The sequence below is a fragment of the Stegodyphus dumicola genome, chromosome 6, assembly GCF_044657685.1.
Source record: "Stegodyphus dumicola isolate Sdum_Otavi_A_Nest chromosome 6, ASM4465768v1".
In the NCBI taxonomy this organism is placed as follows: Eukaryota; Metazoa; Arthropoda; class Arachnida; order Araneae; family Eresidae; genus Stegodyphus; species Stegodyphus dumicola.
In genome coordinates, this window is record NC_140773.1 from 168832576 (window position 1) to 168851476 (window position 18901).

General features: G+C 34.1%; 1 protein-coding gene across 1 annotated transcript in view; it reads right to left on the reverse strand.

Annotated features, from left to right (window-relative positions):
• Positions 1-18901, reverse strand: part of LOC118185542 (TWiK family of potassium channels protein 7-like) — a 412540-nt gene that overhangs the window by 103730 nt on the left and 289909 nt on the right. The window lies entirely within an intron of this gene.

Sequence of the window (18901 nt, forward strand, 5' to 3'; positions counted from 1 at the left end):
GAAATTCTATTTCCAAAATGCAATTAGCTAAGCATACAGTACAATACTTAATTAATAGATAATTACGGTCATATCGTGAAAGGAGAAATATCTTCAGTTTCTGAAATGTAAAGTTCTAAGTACTGAACTAAAGTTCTAATTACTATTCTAAGTACTGAAAAGTAAAAAGTTCCGTAAAGAGAAAAACGTACCGCATTTGAAGTATCTAAAGTTTACGATTTTAATTTGATATTTTAAATTCAGAACAAAAGCGTTTACAAGAAAGTGACTACATTTATACACATGCTGTACGTATTAAGAAACTTTTAATTTACACACTATGTTTCAAAATCAATTATACGGAGTAATACTTTATAAACAGATGATTTCAATTAATAAGAGCTCAACTAAGATAAACAATCATATTTAGTACACATTCCTAGAGGCATTATGTTTATTCGGAGCAAGAAACATGACAAATCTGCAGTGCCCCTGGTCGGATTCGAAATATTCCGGCCGTCTCACCAGCTGGAAGTACTTCCAGTATAGCATGAAGGAATACGGTAAGGAAGGGATGTTACCAGGTATTCTTAAGTAGCAGGTGAAGAATCGAAACATAGTAAAAAATAGAAAATCACGTGTGCAAATCAGTCAGCAATACTCAATTTATGCAATCTCAGTAGCACACTGAAATTAAAAACTTGGTTTTGCAATTTTTTTTAATAAAAGATTTTGTACTTATACGGAGGTATTCTGAAAATTAGTGATCCTGATCAGTGTCACAGTGTTTACGTATATATAATCTATATTTATATAGAAAGAGATACTCATATATGCATATGATCGGGCTTTAGTCTAGGGAAATCGTATAAAAGTTCATACTAATGCAACTTTTCCATCGAAAGCGTTGAAATTGTTTTCATAAAAGTGTCCAGCCTATTTTGACAAAACTTTGAATATTATAATGTACATGTCTAGAAAAAGTATATAAAGAAACAAAGAATGTAGTTATCCTTTTCGTGCCCCCTTATTATATATATTATTTTAGGTAATTTTTATTTCATATGCACTGGTAAAATTTATATATATATATATATATGCATATAAATTCATATGCATTAAATTTAAATTTATTTACTTGTTACTAAAGATATATAAAAAGCGTACATAGAGTGCAATACGTCTGACCTACTGAAAAGATCTTGCACCGTTTAAATTTAAACAGTCATCAAAAAGCATTTTAAGTCTCTCAGACGATTTAACAAAAATTTGGTAGAATAAAAAGGAACTCAAATTGCTGAAAAAAATCAGCATACTCTTAAAAATGACGATTATTCGTACTCTAATTTTTAAAAGAAATATGTTAGAAATACTCCAGGAATATCAGAACTCACCAAATAGTAGAGAAACTTGATAAATATGGACTTACCTGGAAAGGGAAAAAAACAAAGCATTAGTATATTATTCGACCAAAACTTTTAAAAACTAGTGAAATTCATAAGAAAAGAATTAATCAACAAAAGTTTACATTTAATTATGTTTGAATTATCACCTACAGCAAGAAAATAAATATCAGTTTTATTTATTCCTAATACACACTATCACAAAATATCTATAAACCCAGCAGAAATCGAGCTGCAATCACGAAACTCAGCAAGAAAGTAGTCTGGTAAGAAATATGCAAATAATTTAAATTTCGACGCCAGAGAGACAATGCGCATATGAGGTGCACAGCTGGGAGGGTTTAAAAGCATGATTGCTCGTTCTGTAGGGCTACTCAAACGAATCTATCGATTTTCGTGGAACGGTGGTGTTGTGACTAAAGATGCCTCTGAGATGTAACCGGCGGCAATACGAACAGTTGTTGGACTTAGAGAAGGGGCGTATAGTAGGCCTTGGAGAAGCATGTTGGTCGAACATGCGCATCGGCTGTGACCGCGGTCGGAACGATATGCTAGTTGCTTGGTGTTGGCGACAATCAATCACTGAAGGGATAGTCTACCGTCGCCGAAGGTCAGAGCTTTCCAGGAACAAAAATGAGAGCGAGGATCACGCAAGCATAATAACGGGCTTCTCCGCACTAGCAACGTCGCTTGCATTGATTCGACGCCATTTATTATCTTCCAGGCATCCGCCGGTGTCAAGGAAAATTATTCGGAGACGACTGGCCGATATTCATTAATACGAATTATTTTTGCCGAACTCTGGCAAATTGGAATGTGAATGACTGGAGGCGTGTGATCTTCAGCGATGACTTCCGATTCAGTCTCAATGCTGATGACCAACGTACACGCGCGTGGTGGCGGCCAGGCCAGTGGTTTAATCCAGCACTTGTTGTCAAACGGCATATGGGGTTTACACAAAATGTGACAAGGTAGGGAGCGATTTGTTGGGACACACGACCATCTCTAGTCATCTTTTAAGGCACTACGACGTCTCATAGTTACGTGGACGATATTTTAACGCCTGTTGTACTACCTATATTATCAAGTCGCCCATATGACATTTATCATTAAGATAACGCTCGTCCACATACTTTGAGATTGTCCCAAGAATATCTCCAAGGATATGACGTACTCTCATGGCTTGTCACGTGACCAGACCTCTTCCCAATAGAGCACGTTTAGGACATGCTTGGAAGACAACTGCAGCCGTCCCGGAATATTGATGAATTACATTGTTTCTAAAACATTTTTTTCATAATATAAGATTCAGAACGTGGATTCCATATTTTATCCATGAAACAAATCTGCCTATTAAGTTGTTCCAACAGAACAGCCGTTGAAGGATGTGATGTTTCAATGGTTTCCGAAAAAAAGCACAGCACTGAAGTTTGTAATAATACTTTATGCTATGTGATAACGTTAGGCATGGGTGGTGCAGTTACTGCGTACGATCTTGTAAGAAGCATGAAACAATGAATACCACGAGCATCAAATCAAATATGGAACAAAGATAAATAAAAGTATTACAGCTTTACACGTTAAAATTGAGAAATTCTGCAGATGCTTCATTAAAAGCGTCTATAAAGCATTTGGTCGAAGGAAACCTAATGAGAGATCCACTCAACTTTGGTTTATAAACTTTCATCCAGGAGACGTAGGGTGCAAAACGATCTCCGTGGTTCTCGTTCTTTCTCCTTTCATAATTAATTAAAAGATATAATCGAATTAGACCCACGACAAAAATTAACTTCATAGATTTCAGAATCTAAATTCAGATTTTGTAGCTGCTTCCAAGGATTTAGCAGTAATATTAAGGACGCTCGATCAGTGGATGCCTGTCGAACTCACTGGTAAAAACGAAAACGCTGCGTTTATAACTATGCTTTTACGAAGAAGTAAAAGAAAACAAGTTACAGCAACCTTTTTTGACTGTAGATAAAAAATGGGCATTCTATAACAATTTTACATGTTTCTGAAAGCTACTGGAAAAGAAAGCTCTCTAGAAAGGACTTTAAAATACCTTTGTATAGAAAGATGTTGTTTATTCTATGTATGTCTTCCGCTGGGTCATTCAATACTCATTCCTTGTATGAGGTAGAATGGTAAATGCAGCTCATTATTGCTCAGATATTCAGCAAACACGTGACACGTTATGCTTCCAGCATTTGTGAATAGACATGAAGTCAATCTGTTTCAGGATAACGCCCAGCCAAATATGGCAAAGTGAAGCACTCTGCAAATCTACAACCTGAAATATGATATTGTGTTTCATCCTCTAAATCCCTTACGTCCTTAAAATTTCCTTAACAAATTAGCATTTTCTCCGACAATTGAGCCTTAGATTGTACAAGAAGTGCTTTTCCAACGAATCATCAGTTAAGCAATTTGATGCAACAGTGGGCTGTGGAGAAATTCATCATTTTCAGAGACGCTGAGTTTTACAAACATGGTACACGTGACCTTGCTAAAAGTTGATAACAATGCACTGATCTTCTCTAGATTACACTCATTAATTTTCCTTTTTTCTTTATTTCATTCTGTTCTTTATCAGTCGTTCATAAAATCGGCCATTTAATTTGTATTTTATCTTAGCTCGGAATATCCGCTACTGGACACTTGGTGACTGGATAAGAGTAGCTGCAAGGAACATTCACGTTTCAAAGGTTTATGGCAGATGGAAGGGCATGCATGTAGAGGAAAGCCGTTTACGACACGAACCCCACAGGTCAGCATAGGTCGTAATGGTATGTGACGGGTTTCACTGCATTCATTGCGGTCATTGATATATTTATAAACATTTCCGGCATTCTAATCATTTCTGTTTAACTAGAAACGATTATTGAAGTTAGAGTGACTGCAATTAGGAATAAAATTTTCTGCGTTGTCTGTGAATAACTTTATTATGACTTTTAACGAAATTAAAAATTTTCCATTTCATTTAGCTACATTACATCTGATTTAAAATATGCAATACATGGATAAGGAAATGTGAAGTATCATTTCCCGAAAACTTCTGATAATATCCATGTCATTTGTTTAATCATTCATATCCTGCATTAATAGTGTTAGGCTTGGGCTTTTTCGAGCAGACAAATATGCAGTCGAACTTCAAATTATGTTTATGAGAACACTCAAGGGAACCAAAACATTTTTCATGGCCATTGAAATCACTTGACCTTAGTGTTCAGAATACATCTCGAACACCATGCTACGTGCTGTTGAATAAAGAAATCCCCATCTTGGAGTGGGAAAATAATGTTGACCGTTGTGTAAAACGCATGGCATTCACTGGCTGTAGAATATATTTCGCATGTGGTCCTTTATTATACATTTCGTATGAGTCCATGCTCCGTGGTATTTCTGCAGTTCTGTGTTATAATAGGAAATTTAGTAAGTATGAAACTGGTGTAGATTTTTCCTGGCAATCCTTTATTGCGTAAACCTTAGATTTTTTTTCCTTCGGTATTCACTTTCAATATATGGCTAAAATAATCCTGTTCTCACATTGCTCGTTGTAATTAGGGAGCATTGTGCTAAAACCCAACTCAGACGAATTCATTTTGAAATTCGCAGGCTGAGAGTTTTTGAACTTATGAACTGTGGAAATTTTAAAAATGCGTTTTTCATAAAAAAATAATGTAAAGCTTAAAGAATTACTGACTGTAGATAGACTCATTATTATGCAAAGTTTAGACATAGTTATTAGAAATTGCCCCATTACTTTCATACGAGATTGGTTTTATATCCAAACGTTGTAACGTACATGTCATTTGAGACACAATTTGAGTAATATCTAAAAGGACGGAGTATCACTCAGATCTACAACCTTAAATTTTAAACATTATAAGCTGTTAAAATGATTTCTTAAACAATCATCAAGCATTTACGTGTTGAACGTACTACATACTGCAAAAACATTACGTTTTAAAAACAATTTAAAAAGAAAAATAACTCCTCTTTCATTTTGAATATTTCTAATGAAAACAATCTTAAATTGAAGATATCTTTAGTTCATGTAACATAAAATCATGACTGGGCTGTGTACTATCTACATTACGATAAAAATTCCTTAACTATATTTGGTTGTTCCCCAAGTTACATTTGTTCGCGATTACCCGTAATCGACTAGTTTTTTTTTTTTTTTTTTTTTTTTCCCGGCCTAAGTTATTATCACAAAAAGCCAAACATATTCCTTCTATGCATGCCCAGAAGCACAACCACATATTTCAAGCAACATAAAAAGTAATAACAGATCAAAAACATCCTAGCTGCGTGAGAATAAAGGGGGAAGAAATGTACTTCTTTTTTCCACTTTGTCGCAAGGGTCGGTGAGTTTTTTTATTCCCTGCTTCAGCCTCGAATTTTCTTTCAATATGATTCCGAGCTCTATATCGACGGAAATCAACAGAGCAAATGCCAACTTTATATGAAAGACAAAGGTAGCATTTTCGGCGAAAATGTTAGTAGCAAAAATAAAACAAAAATCACTTAAGATCACGTCCTATACTTGGCCCCGGAAGTTAATCTATTGCTTGTCTTTGGTTCATTGCTTTTCTGTGATTGTTTTGTTTTCTCAGGGTGGCTGAAATCGTAGAACTTTTACTTTCAGGGCTTCTCTGTTTCTGCTTTTTGATATGAGATATATATATTGTTTCTTAAGGCAAAGCAAGATTTCTTTTTCAGTAATAAGATTCTATCTAGAAGTCTATTATGAAAGGATTTTTTTTTTAGATTGCAAAATATACAGTATATACTTAACATTAAGATAATAAAACGGTCTAACTGCATCTGACAGGTTCTAATGGCAATTACATATTTTTTTTTACTAAAGAAATGTTCAATGATTACTATAGGTATTTAAATTTAATAAAACTAAAATAAATGTTCTTTCTATTTCTTACTCATGTATATATATATATATATGTGTGTGTGTGTGTGTGAGGGTGTGTGTGTGTGTATAAGATAAACATTGTTACGAAATGTCCAGGCGCGGTAAGAAAGCTTCCCCGCAAAGCAGTTTTAGGGTTGCCATAAATTGGCAAAGAAAGGCAAGGTTGCCACATTTGGCGAGAAATCGCTTCATTTGGCAACATTTGGCGACAAAATTGCGATATGCCATAGACGGATGGAGAACCTTTTGGAATGAATTCTTACCGGTTTAACCCAGAATGTTCTCGAACACCAGTCAAAAGCTATATAAACCCTGCTGGTACGCGAAGAGTTAGTTAGTATCGAGTTGTGTGTCGTCTAGCGAGTAAATCCCTCCGGAGTCGATCGAGTTGACAGCCGGGCAGCGAGTGCCGAGTGGGTCGTCGAGTGCACCGAAAGAGTCTCGTAGTGTATCGCGGTTAATGCATCATCGAGAGAGCGTGTTGAGCTCCGGAAACGACTGAACCGAAAAGTCGGGAGCTGCGCTCTGTGTGTCGTTGAGTGCATCGCGAGTTGTAGCGTGGAGAGTCTCGAGAGTACGTGGAGTTGTGAGTACGACCAAGCAGAGTTTCGATACTTCATCAAGTAGTATTATTGTTTATTGAGTATGTCTTGGCTGGCAAAAGTGAACTAGGCTCAGTGAAACAAAATTCAAATATTTGCAATGGCTTTTAAATTTTTACGTGCTGTGTCTCTATTTTAAAACTAACACTCTGATTTTGTCATTTAATTTATTCTTTAAGTAAAGCACTTTAAAATGTTTTGATAACCCCGGATAAAACATTCGAATGGAGAACGAAATAAAATACTTTGCAATTTAGATATGTAATACTGTTTTTCTTTTGACTTTTAAAAATGCCGGACATTTTAAGGAAGATACGAATATTTTCAAGGTACTAGCAATTTGAATTTTAATACTTTAGTCTAATAAATTAAGTAAAGAATTTTAAGATTTTAAAATGTTTTATTTAGGAAAGATTTTTTTAAAGTGATTAATAATAACATTTATCTAGTAATTTTAAGAATGAGATACTTACTTAAAAATTTCAATTTTAAGAATTTTATAATTATTTTAAAAATGAATTAAATGACAAAAAATAAATACAGTTTTTTTTAAAATATTAGTATATAAAATGGATATAAAACTGTCTATTTAGTATAATATGGAAAATAAGCAACGTTTTAGAATATTGAATATTGTTATAGTTAATATACAGATACTAGAAATCTAAGAAACTGCACTGTTGTATTTAAAGATAGAGTATGTTGAGGGAGCACTCTTCCTACCGCTGTAAAATTGTTCCTTTTACTCTCTTCATACAAGATGAACTCGAAGGCTCATAAAAAATATAATATTCTATTATAAAATTATTATTATATTTTTAAGCATAATAAAATGTGTTTTATATATATATATATATATATATATATATATATAATGGAATATGTTGTTATATACATAATAGAATGTTTAGTGCATTTCACGAAGGCCAGTTACATTCTTTCCTGCTTTGTTTTAATGAAATATTTACGCTATGATTAACGATAGTCTTTTAACATTATCCTAATATTAAATTCTTTATAAATTGATGCATAATAATTAAAAAAAAACTCTTTTAGAGACTCGAAGTGTGATTCCTTCCCTAACAGAAATTTATCGTGGCTATTTTACTCTTCACACTACCCAAGTATCACACGACGTTGCAAACTGGTCCGAGAGCTTGCAAAGTGGTTGTGGTAACTTTTGCGACGTCTTTACAACGTTTCGAAGACGCAAAATATCTGCCGTTGCAACTTGGCAAATTGTCGACGTCGCTGAAACGTCATGATATGACCGCTTTTAGACGTGGTCGTTTTAGCATTTTTTTTTTTTTTTTTTTTTTAGTTCATCAGCATTATTTTTAGAATGAAAAGAGACTAAATCTGCCCTTTCAAGAATCTGAAGTCCGCAAAAGATTTAGTTTGCAATGTTTCATTACTTTATTTCATCTAAATATATTAATCTAAGGTAGATTCATTTAATGAAATGTAAATTTAATATAAACACTTTTGATTTATTAAATTTAATCAGTACTAAATATACGTGCTAAATAATTGTTTAAAATTTTGTTAAAATAATTAATACTTAAAATATATTTCATAAATATTATAGCATAATATTTAAAAATGAAACCTATCTATAACGTAAGTTATTCAGTTATGCATTTTATATACTGAAAAATCGTATTTCCGAAATCAATGCAAATCAAGTGTTAGCAACTATTTCACTACTGAAATATGACTTTATTTCTTATTTTTGAAGTAAGGCAGAATTCACGGCTGTCCAATATATATGGCAGAAGGAGAAGCAGACCTGTACATTATTTACTAGGTGCCCTTTTTTTATGTATAACGAACATCTTGAGATTTGCGCGTTTTGGTTAGCTGCCAAATTCGAACAACTGCGCAATTAATTCAGATTCTAGCAGTTCTTTCAAGCCATTGGGTAAAGATGCCATCTGTAAGGCGTTTGAAAAGACTTACTTCATGTTTGAAATTAAATCAAGCAATGTCTGACATTAATTATTTATGTCTAATATTATTTATGTCTATTATTTATGTCTAATGCACTGTCAATCAAAGAATGCATTGTGAATCTTCTCATTGTTCTGTATCTATTTACTTCAACTGCTTTCAGCGAGTGAAATAATCGTCAGAATGCTGAATTTGTGCTTATTTTGTGTCTGAATACCTGCTATCGTGAAATAGTGCCTATGTGGAAATAGTGTCTGTCTCCAATCGCTGTGGTTCCTGCAGTGCAATATTTGGATAAACTTACTAGCTTTGTGCTTCAGTTATAACGTTATAAGTGCTACATCGCAGTACATTACAGTACATTTTACATTACAGTACAGTACATGGTACAATACATTTTTACCCACATATATATCTTTACTTTTATTTATGTCTAATTGAGTTTTATTTACTTAAAACCTACTATTAATGTTATATATTTATGATAACCACTTTCATAATTATTCTCACTTAAGGAAAAACATGATGAAATCTTAAATAATCGTAACTTAGAATTTAAGTAAAAAATATAGTTTAAAGTACTGAAAATAATTAAGGCTATTATTAATTATGCATATTTGGTCTAAAGAGAAAAAACTGCATTATGTTCTGGTTTTAAGGAAATGATAAAATATTAAAACTTTAGAAAAATACAAGGAATATAAAAATTTAAAAAAGAAGAAAAATATATTAATTATTAAGCTTATTTTTCTGCATAAATCAATATGTAACACAATGACATAATAACGAAATTTCACAAGTGTTGCAAAAAGGTGGAATTTTGCGAACATTTAGGCATCTTTAAGACGTCGTGATACGATGCTTTCACAACCAAAATATCACCCGCGAAAGACGCAATAACGACGTCTATGCGACAAAAACCTCATCTGCAAAGACGTAATAAAGACGTCTTTGCAACGGTTGCAAAACAGTGGATGTTCGTGGACTTCTGGGCGTCTTAAAACGACATATTGCAACGTGTTTGCAACGACATCCGCGACGAGTTTGCATCGTCGTTACGACGTTGCTGTGCTACTTTGGTAAGAAACAGTAAACAACAATCCGTAAACAATTCAGATTTTTATGTCTTTTCAATATAGTAATATATTGCTACTTAATAATCTGGGTTTTGTTATTTTAAAATACAAGTACGTTTTCCTTAGATTCTTGAATCTTGCAATAAAGTAATGATTATTCAATCACTGAAATACGTTCATATCAAATCATGGGTTCCATTTAGGAATGCAATGATCCAAAGTCCATTTTAAGAAAAAATATGAAAATAATGCCTAAACCAAACTGAAGCTGAAATTTTCCGAAACACTTAGAAAGTAATAATCATGTAAAACATGTGCAAATAAGTAACTAGATCCAAATGGGATAATGGTTAGTAACTCTAACTACCATACCGAAGAGCCCGGGCTCGAATCCTGGACAAGGCATGCATGTTGTAAATGGATATGTTTTTGCGGCATGGGTACTATAGCACGCTGAAATTCCTCTCGCGTGGATTGCTGATCGGGGAAAAGGGGTGGATGACCATAGGAACCCTCGGTGTGCTTTCCCTCAAAATTGCGGTGAAATTGGGTAAATTCGTACAAGGCTCTTGCCAACGACATGCGTAACCTTGTACTCCTTTCGGTTACAGATAAAAGGGTGAAGTAAACTGCACTCTTTTCGTAATGACAATAAAATTCACACAGGCTGCTTTAGGGAAGCTTTCCTGTTTATAATGACGTTATCAGGGTCCAATATTTTTAGTGGAAGTACGTTGCATGTTTCATTTAATCTGCATTCTGCTGCACTGGTGGAAAGTGAACGAATATTTATGAATATTTTATAAACGAATCAGTGATCGACATGTATTGTATTCTGGTACTATCGGCTGAATTTCAGGTTCATGAAGACAAGGCGCTGTTTCCAACGAAGAATTGAACTTTTAAAATGGCTAGATCCAAAACCAATTCAAAATATACCCTCTGAATATGAAAAGAGAGAAAGCTCTGAAGAAAATTTATTTAAACTGAAGAGTCGGGTAAAAGTGGTATACCGTCACAAGGCAAAATGTGAAGGCTGTTCAAGGAACTATTTCATATAGTTTTGACATCAAGGCGCAAAACTGCACCTGAGGCCTTATGAAATCAATCCATTATTAATGCTTTATGAATAACAATCTTATTATAATTACTTTGTACAAAATGAAACTACATCAATCGAAAACTCGTATATCAAAAATATGAGCAGATTTTCGATGCTGGTAATGCTCGATGGTAACACATTTAAAGCTGGATGCTTTCGGTTCAGCAAAGAAACTCATTTCCATTTGTTTAATGAGCAAAACCAGCATATATGAGTAAGACAAAATTGACATGTGTCTCTTCAGTGGCAACTTCATATCATTCAACTGAAGCTTCAGGTTGCAGTCTCTGAAAAGATATCACAGGGCCTTTCTCGTGGGAGAAGTGGTAATTTTACCGCGTATATTATTCTTGTAGGAGTTCGTTGAAGTTTTACAAAACATGTAAGATTCATTTCTTGGTTCAAGGTGACCGCCCAAATCAGACTTCGGCCGTTTCTGATTTGCTTGATCAGCAGAACCCTTGCCTGTCATGTATTACGATTAGAATGTTACCGAAAAGGACTGGGAGCTATATTTCCGAAATCGTAAATCCGTACGATATCGCTTTATGGAGCAACGTGAAGGGAAAAGTGTGTAGCAGAAATTAAACAATACTCAAAGAATTAGAATAGTTCATCAGAGATGCCGGTCCCCTTATCGATATAATGGTTAATTATATCCGTATTTTTGGGCTCGGGCTGGAAACCGTGGAAGACATGGATGTTTGTAAAGTTATAACTTCTCTACGACATGGGGGCACTCAAAATGCATAGCGAACCCAAAGTACTCTCTAATGGTTTTGTGGTATGTGGAGATGGGTGGGAGACCCTCGAATCCGTCTCCCGGGATGTTCACCATCGATAATTGGAACGGAACATTCCCGTTTTCGCGGATGTGAAATCGGTCAAACCTGCAATGTGCCTTAGCCAAATTACGGATGGGTATTGCCCACTATCGACGAGTGCATTAAACTGCAACTGTCCGGCCAATTGAATCCACAACATAAGAGATGTCTTCGTAAAATTTCGTATCAATTCTGTGCGGTGCAAAAATGTTTTATTGTCAGGTTGCAGATGTTATTGCAGCGATTAGTATTCATTTGTAAAACATTGCATTTAACTTTGTGTCTTGACTGTTGATGAGCGATGCTTCATTCCGACTCTAGGGTCATATAATGTCACATATCGTAAAATATCTTTTGAAAAAAAACCGTTTCGTAAATTTAAATAGCTGTTCAATAAAAAAATAATGTATTGCAGTTTTTTACTTGCAACCTCTACAAAATTACGTATAACGGCATTACGCGATTGATTTTTGCACAGTATTTAGAATTTTTTCGTTGTTTGATTTTTGCGGCTTACATAATGTGCTGATTATTCGGAAAAAGTACATTGCTTTTGTATACATATAATATGCATTTTGCTTATTATATAAGTTGATATTCGGCTCACAAAAGTAAACTCTTTCAGAAGAACGTGGATAACTACATAACGCTGGTTTTTGCTCTAACATCACATTCACCGTTACAAAGAAGAAGAAGCAGTGTACTTGAAACGTATTATTTACATATCAAAATAAACCGTATTATTTAATTGTAATTCTGTACACATGTGAGGCTCACAAACGACCAAGCGGTAAAATCGCTGACCACTGGTAGTTCCGAACTAGGTTTGAATCCAGGCGAACGGGCTGACAGCATAGCCCGTTCGCCTGGATTCAAACCCAGGTTGGAACTACCAGTGGTCAGCGATATATCTTTACTTTTGTAGTTTTTCCTATGTGTAACGTGTATACGAAAAAATTTTCCTTAGAAAGTCCTCCACGAAGGCCTGCCCCTTTAGGCAGATAGTGCTAGCGTGTTTTACAGTAATAAACTAAACCAAACCAAACTGTACTCATGCGTATTAATTTTATAGGAGAGAAAATGACATTTTTGTTTTTTTATCCTCACCTCAGACAAACTGAGTTAAACCAGTGCTGTCTAAAACGTCAATGGAATTCCGTTCCTCCTAGTTACGTTTTCGAAGAAGTAATTTATAAAAAAAAAAAGAGAATTAAAACAACGTCATAAAAAACTTCCATCTATCTCTGGAAGATACTTTTTTTATATCCTTGAATTTTTATTCGAGTGATGTTTATTTATTTCCAGTTAAAATACTTTTTTTAGGTTCGTTTCTCTGTAGAGTACATCCTAGATTTTACAGCTTTCATTTTTTCTTTGTCTTAGAGAGAAAATTGGATTCTGCTTATCGATTGCACCAAATAAGAAAAGCAAGGGGAGAAAAAATATTGATTTCCTTTCTTATCTGATGAGAGAATTAGTTTCCCGACTCGGCCAAATCTGTGACAAAATATTCCAAAGAATGACAACATTGTTTTCAGCGACAACCAACGTATCCAGTGCTATGTATTAAAGATCCAAATCTAATCATGGCTTCCAAACAGCATAATTAAAGATGTAACGTGCTGCTGAGTTTTTGGTCGATATTCTAATCGACAACATTCCTTCGATTCACTAGCAGAATTTAAAATAGATAGCGTTTCTTTTTAGAAAGACAGAATTAAAGGAATGAAATCTACTTAAGTGAGAATGGATATTGAGCCAAAATTTCATTTCGTAAATATTTGTAAAATTGGATCATCGAAATATAGATAAATGTATTCAAAATACAAAATGTTGATTGAAACGTTTTAAGCCGTTTAGATTTCTTCTTTTTCGCTCATTAACAATTATACGGATGTTTTTATGCATATAAATGGATGATTATAAACCAATTTTAATAACGTTGCCTAAATAAAACAATGGATACAAATTAACAGATGTTTCCTCAAATGTAAGCCCGATGACAGATTAAGTATAATATCATATTAAGTATAATATCATAAATATTTTTGGCATTCATGCTATTACATTTTTTCATTAAAATGTTCAGTAGTGCTTAAATTGTTTTAATATTAGTGTACATGCACTGTGAAATAATACTTGTAAGATTTGCTACTTGGAAGAACTGATTTTCTTTTCCCAACGTTAAGCGTACATATTATACTCAATATGTGCATTCTATGATATTACCGAGGTGGCAAATATCATTTATTAAGTAACTTCCAATAACTTCTAATTTTCAGTGGGAAAAAATTAGTAACAAATAGCGTCACCAGAGGGAATTAATAAATTATACATTTAGGCGCCCCTTTAAAATAGTTCACAATTTTATGAATTTTGTTACACACACACACAAACACACACACCATAAAAAGAAAAAAAAAGGAAATATTTAGCATGTGGCGTGAAATGATCAGGTAAATTTCTTGGACTGACACGACTTACCAGGTGTTCAAATTTCCTCAAATCCAAAAATTGCATGGATTGAGGTCTGGAGATCGGGGAGGCTACGCATTACGAAAGTGCCGGCTAATGACACTTTCTTCTGTAAAATGACGTTTAAGAACATTCATAACACACTGTGCAATGTGTGGAGGAACTCCAACTTATATAAAGATCGTGCATCCAAGACACTAACGTACTTGCAGAAACGGAACAATTTCGTTCTCTAACAGCGATTCTCTGGTGATCGAGCATTTCACTGGACCTGTGAAACTTTACTCCTCGAGAAAGTACTAGGCCGAAAATAAACGCCGGAGAAAATCCACATCATATCATCACTTTTGGTGAATGCAATGGAATCTCTAAGACAGGGCACGGAATTTCTGCTTCCCAAATTCGGCAGTTTTGAGTATTCACTCCACCGTCCAAATTAAAATGCACTTCGTCTGCCCAGAGAATATTCCAGGGTCATTCTGAATCGACCTCAAAGCAAGCAAGAAACTGAAATGAGAACTGGAGTTGAGCGTCAAAATCATGCGGAAGATATCGCTGCATTAATGAAAGTTTGTATGGGTAATATTTGAGGACATTCCACATATTATGGAGGGTTGAATGTGGTCTATCTAGCTCTTCTGAAATACGCAGGACACTCGTGCTAACCTGAAAGTTTGAAGCTGTGTTCTCTACGACCTGAACAGCAACCTCCTATACTGCTTCTGCAGAAACAATTATTCTTTTTCTTCAGGACGAACATAAAACGATCATGTTTCTTGAAATCTCGTTATCATTTTCAAACGATTTTTAGCATTCATTAGACCTCTTAGAATCAATTTCCAAGCTCCCAAATTTCACTAGAGCAACTACTTTCGAATTACTGTTTCGGTAGAACAATTTTACAAAGAAAGAGCGATGTCGTAAACTTATTATCATTGTGAGCAAAATATGCACATTGAAAGCAATGTCTCCGCGAACCTTTCTAGGTTTTATAACCCCAGCCAACTCTATAATGGCCTTGAAGCGCAAAAGTCACGTGATCGAGATGGTCGACGTGTTGTTGTAGTAGTGTATGGTTGTGAACCCGTGGTCATGGATTTTTTTTTTTATGTATATTTTGCTATTAAGTGATTTTAAATCACTTTCGCTAAGGTAAATAATAGTTTTATCTATACTTCGTTTTATACTTTTTTAATTTTTAGATTTATTTGGGAAAATTTGTAGCTGTTCTCAATCCTATTCAAGTAATTTCGTTTTAACATAACATCGAATACATTAGTTTGGACGTTTCCCATAGTGTTGTTTTGAATACTTGTTTGGAATAGTACATTAGGAATTCCTTATTTTGATTATTTCTTTCTAATGGCATATTTGACATTCTGTCTCAATAAAATAAACTTTGTCACCACAAACATTTCAGGCATTAATAACAACTACAGATGCATTCATTCAATTGATTCCATGTTTGTTTCAAAAGTATGAAGCTGAATACATATTGTTAGGAAAATTTCAAACTGATGCTCCTGAATCACGTTTTGAAATGTATGGGCAAATGTCAGGTTCAGATTATTAAATAAATGACCTACAATTATTAGAAAATGAGAAGAAGCTTCATTTTATAATTTCATCATCAAATATGAATGTCCTTTTTACCAGATTATGATAAGGATTCTATCTTTACTTTTGCGAATATTAATTGATTATTCAAATTTACTTATTAATGATTTTTTTATAGAAAATGTTTCTTCTGATATTTTAGCAGTGCTAGTTTATGTTTCAGGTTATGATGCCATGCAAAAATTAAGGGTGATAAAATGCAATATTTGCCAGGACTTGTTGCAAAGTACTCATTCAGTAGATACAGCAGATGATATTTTTGGTTTTCTTAAAGAATTAGATAAGGGGGAAATTAAAAATTTTCCATCTGAAGTTACTCTATTAAAATCTTCAATTGTATATTTCTTATTTGGTGAAATTCTTAAAAACATGGAAAATGCATTTCTTATGTCAGGAAAGCAAATGGATATTTTATATAAGTTATCTTGCATACAGTTAGTACACTATACAGTTACTTTAATTTAACAGATTCTTGCATTTGTGGAATGACTCGGTTAGAAAATATGTTTGATAACTTGAAAAATAATGTTAAATAATTATACAAAATATAAAAATGACAAAATTAATATAAAATTTTCATATAAAAATGTTAAAAAATTTAATTAATTTCAGTTAATAACTCAATTGTTTATTTTGATTTATGCTTTGTTTCTGCACAGATTATGTATAATATGTAGCATGTATGTATATGGTACAGCTCCAAGTTTTATGAATTTATTTTTAATAGTGGTATAGGAATTTGGGGAAATCACTTTAAAAAAAAAAAAAAAAAAAAAAAAAAAAAACCAAGCCTAATTACTTATCTCTTGGATGGTTTGGAAAAAGAGATTCAACATAAAATTGGAACTGGTACAAATAGATGGCTATCATTTTTTATGAATGCAATTAGCATTTAGCTCTTTGAAATTATCTTGAAAGATTTTTTATAGTATAACGTGCATGTAATTTCATCTTTATATTCAAATTTTCTAGCATTTAAGGAATTTTAATTCATTTTCCTGTTTTGATAAATTTCAGATATGCAGATTTTATTAGTGAATGGAGTGGAGAGAGATGACTATGGGTATTTGACTTCTAAAAATTTATATAGCTGATGCGATGGTAGCGGCATGGAGTTTTACAAAATAATTCTTCCCTTAATATTTATTTTACTAGTATGAAAATCTAAAATTCGCATCCATAAATCTATTGATTTCCTCCCTTATGTGGATTTTATATTATTTTGGCAATAAATTTGATTCAGATTACATAAATGAATTTCATTTTTATCAAAATTACATAAATAAAGTTCGCATGTGGTGATTCTCAATGATATTTTTAGTTACATAAACGAAGTACAAATTGCTTAAAAAATTATTGAAGATATGCATTTTTACCGCCTGTAAAAATATTGCACTATGAAAAATTTAATGTTAATCATACGACCTACTCACGTTTATTAATTTTACTTATATTTATTTTAAGACAAACTACTATTTTCGTTAAAGTTTAACTCCGGGATTATGGTAAAGAGAAAAAAATCGACTATTTCGATCACGTGACCTTCCGTAACTGATTTCGCTTCAAGGCCATGGTACAGTCTGCTGTGTTTATAACAAGGAGATTTATAGCGCCGAAAAAGATTTGCATTTTTGCTACAGGTTTTCAAAATGTAATGCCGTCTGGTGACGCTATTTGTAACTAGCCTTACTGAAGGAAATTCTCATCTCTTCATTAAGTCCTCCACTAATTTTCACAATTTTCTTATCACTGGTTTTGGTTTTAGGGAGCTTTAATATAGGGCATTTTAATTATAGACACTCTGTACTAATAATGTCGCTGACAAATTATGAAAAAACATGCAAGCGTGTATTTGCGTATCTGTGGAGCTGTGACTGTTACAAAGGGCTTTGAGCACACGAGGGGCTTCCGGCGATTTGTGTGCAAGACATTTGCCGCTTTTCTCGCAAGAGTTGGGTAATTTGTTTAAAGTATCGGATAAAATGAGTAGCCACGAATGTATGTCATCGGAATGAGATGCACAAATCTCGGAAGATCAAATGCAAGACAATCACAAGGGCTGGGGAGACTACAGAGCTCAACATAACTCCCGCTGTCCTCTGGAATTTGTGGAAACAGTTTTAAAATACTAGGTCGACATCGAGAAGACCTGGACAAGGTCGAAAAAGTACCACAACGACGAGTGAATATCGTTATTTTGCATTTTAACAGCGGCGACACAGGATTGCTACAACTTAACAGCTCTCACATGAGCTGCCAATGGAACCTGAGTTTTACGATCTATAGTTGCCCGAAGGCTTATTGAGATAGGACTGTATTCCAGAAGTCCCGCTGACTACTGCATACAAGAGAACGCATTTAGCATGGTACAGACGACATGAGCATTGAAGCAGACTTCAGTGAAGTACCGTGATTTTCACAGATGGGTGGATATTCAGTTTGGTCATCGACTCTCTACGTACCTGTATCTGAAGAGAGCCTGGAACATGATACCATCACTCTCTCATTAGGAAAGGATCATTACGATAGTGTTGTGGTTTGGGCAGGCATTATGTTGAACGGCCGCACACCTCTCCAGATCTTTGACAATTAGTTCCTGTCTACTATTAGATATAGAGAGAAGATCTTAGAGCCTTATGTTCGAATTTTTCGAGGCGCAGTTTTTCCTGGGTTCTCGTTAATGGACGAAACCTTTCGTAAGCATATGGCTCAGCGGGTGAACAATTACCTGGAAAGTGAAGATTTCGCTGCATGGATTGGCCAGCCAGATCTCCTGACATTAATTCTTATATAGTACATTTATAGGGTTGTCTTAGGAGGGACATGTCATCTCGCTATTACCAACCGAGAACCTTCACGTAGTTTAAAATTGCCTTGCTGCTGTTGTGCGATCCAGTATTCCGTCACGCTTCGCGGCTTGTATGGCTGTGAGAGGGGCCC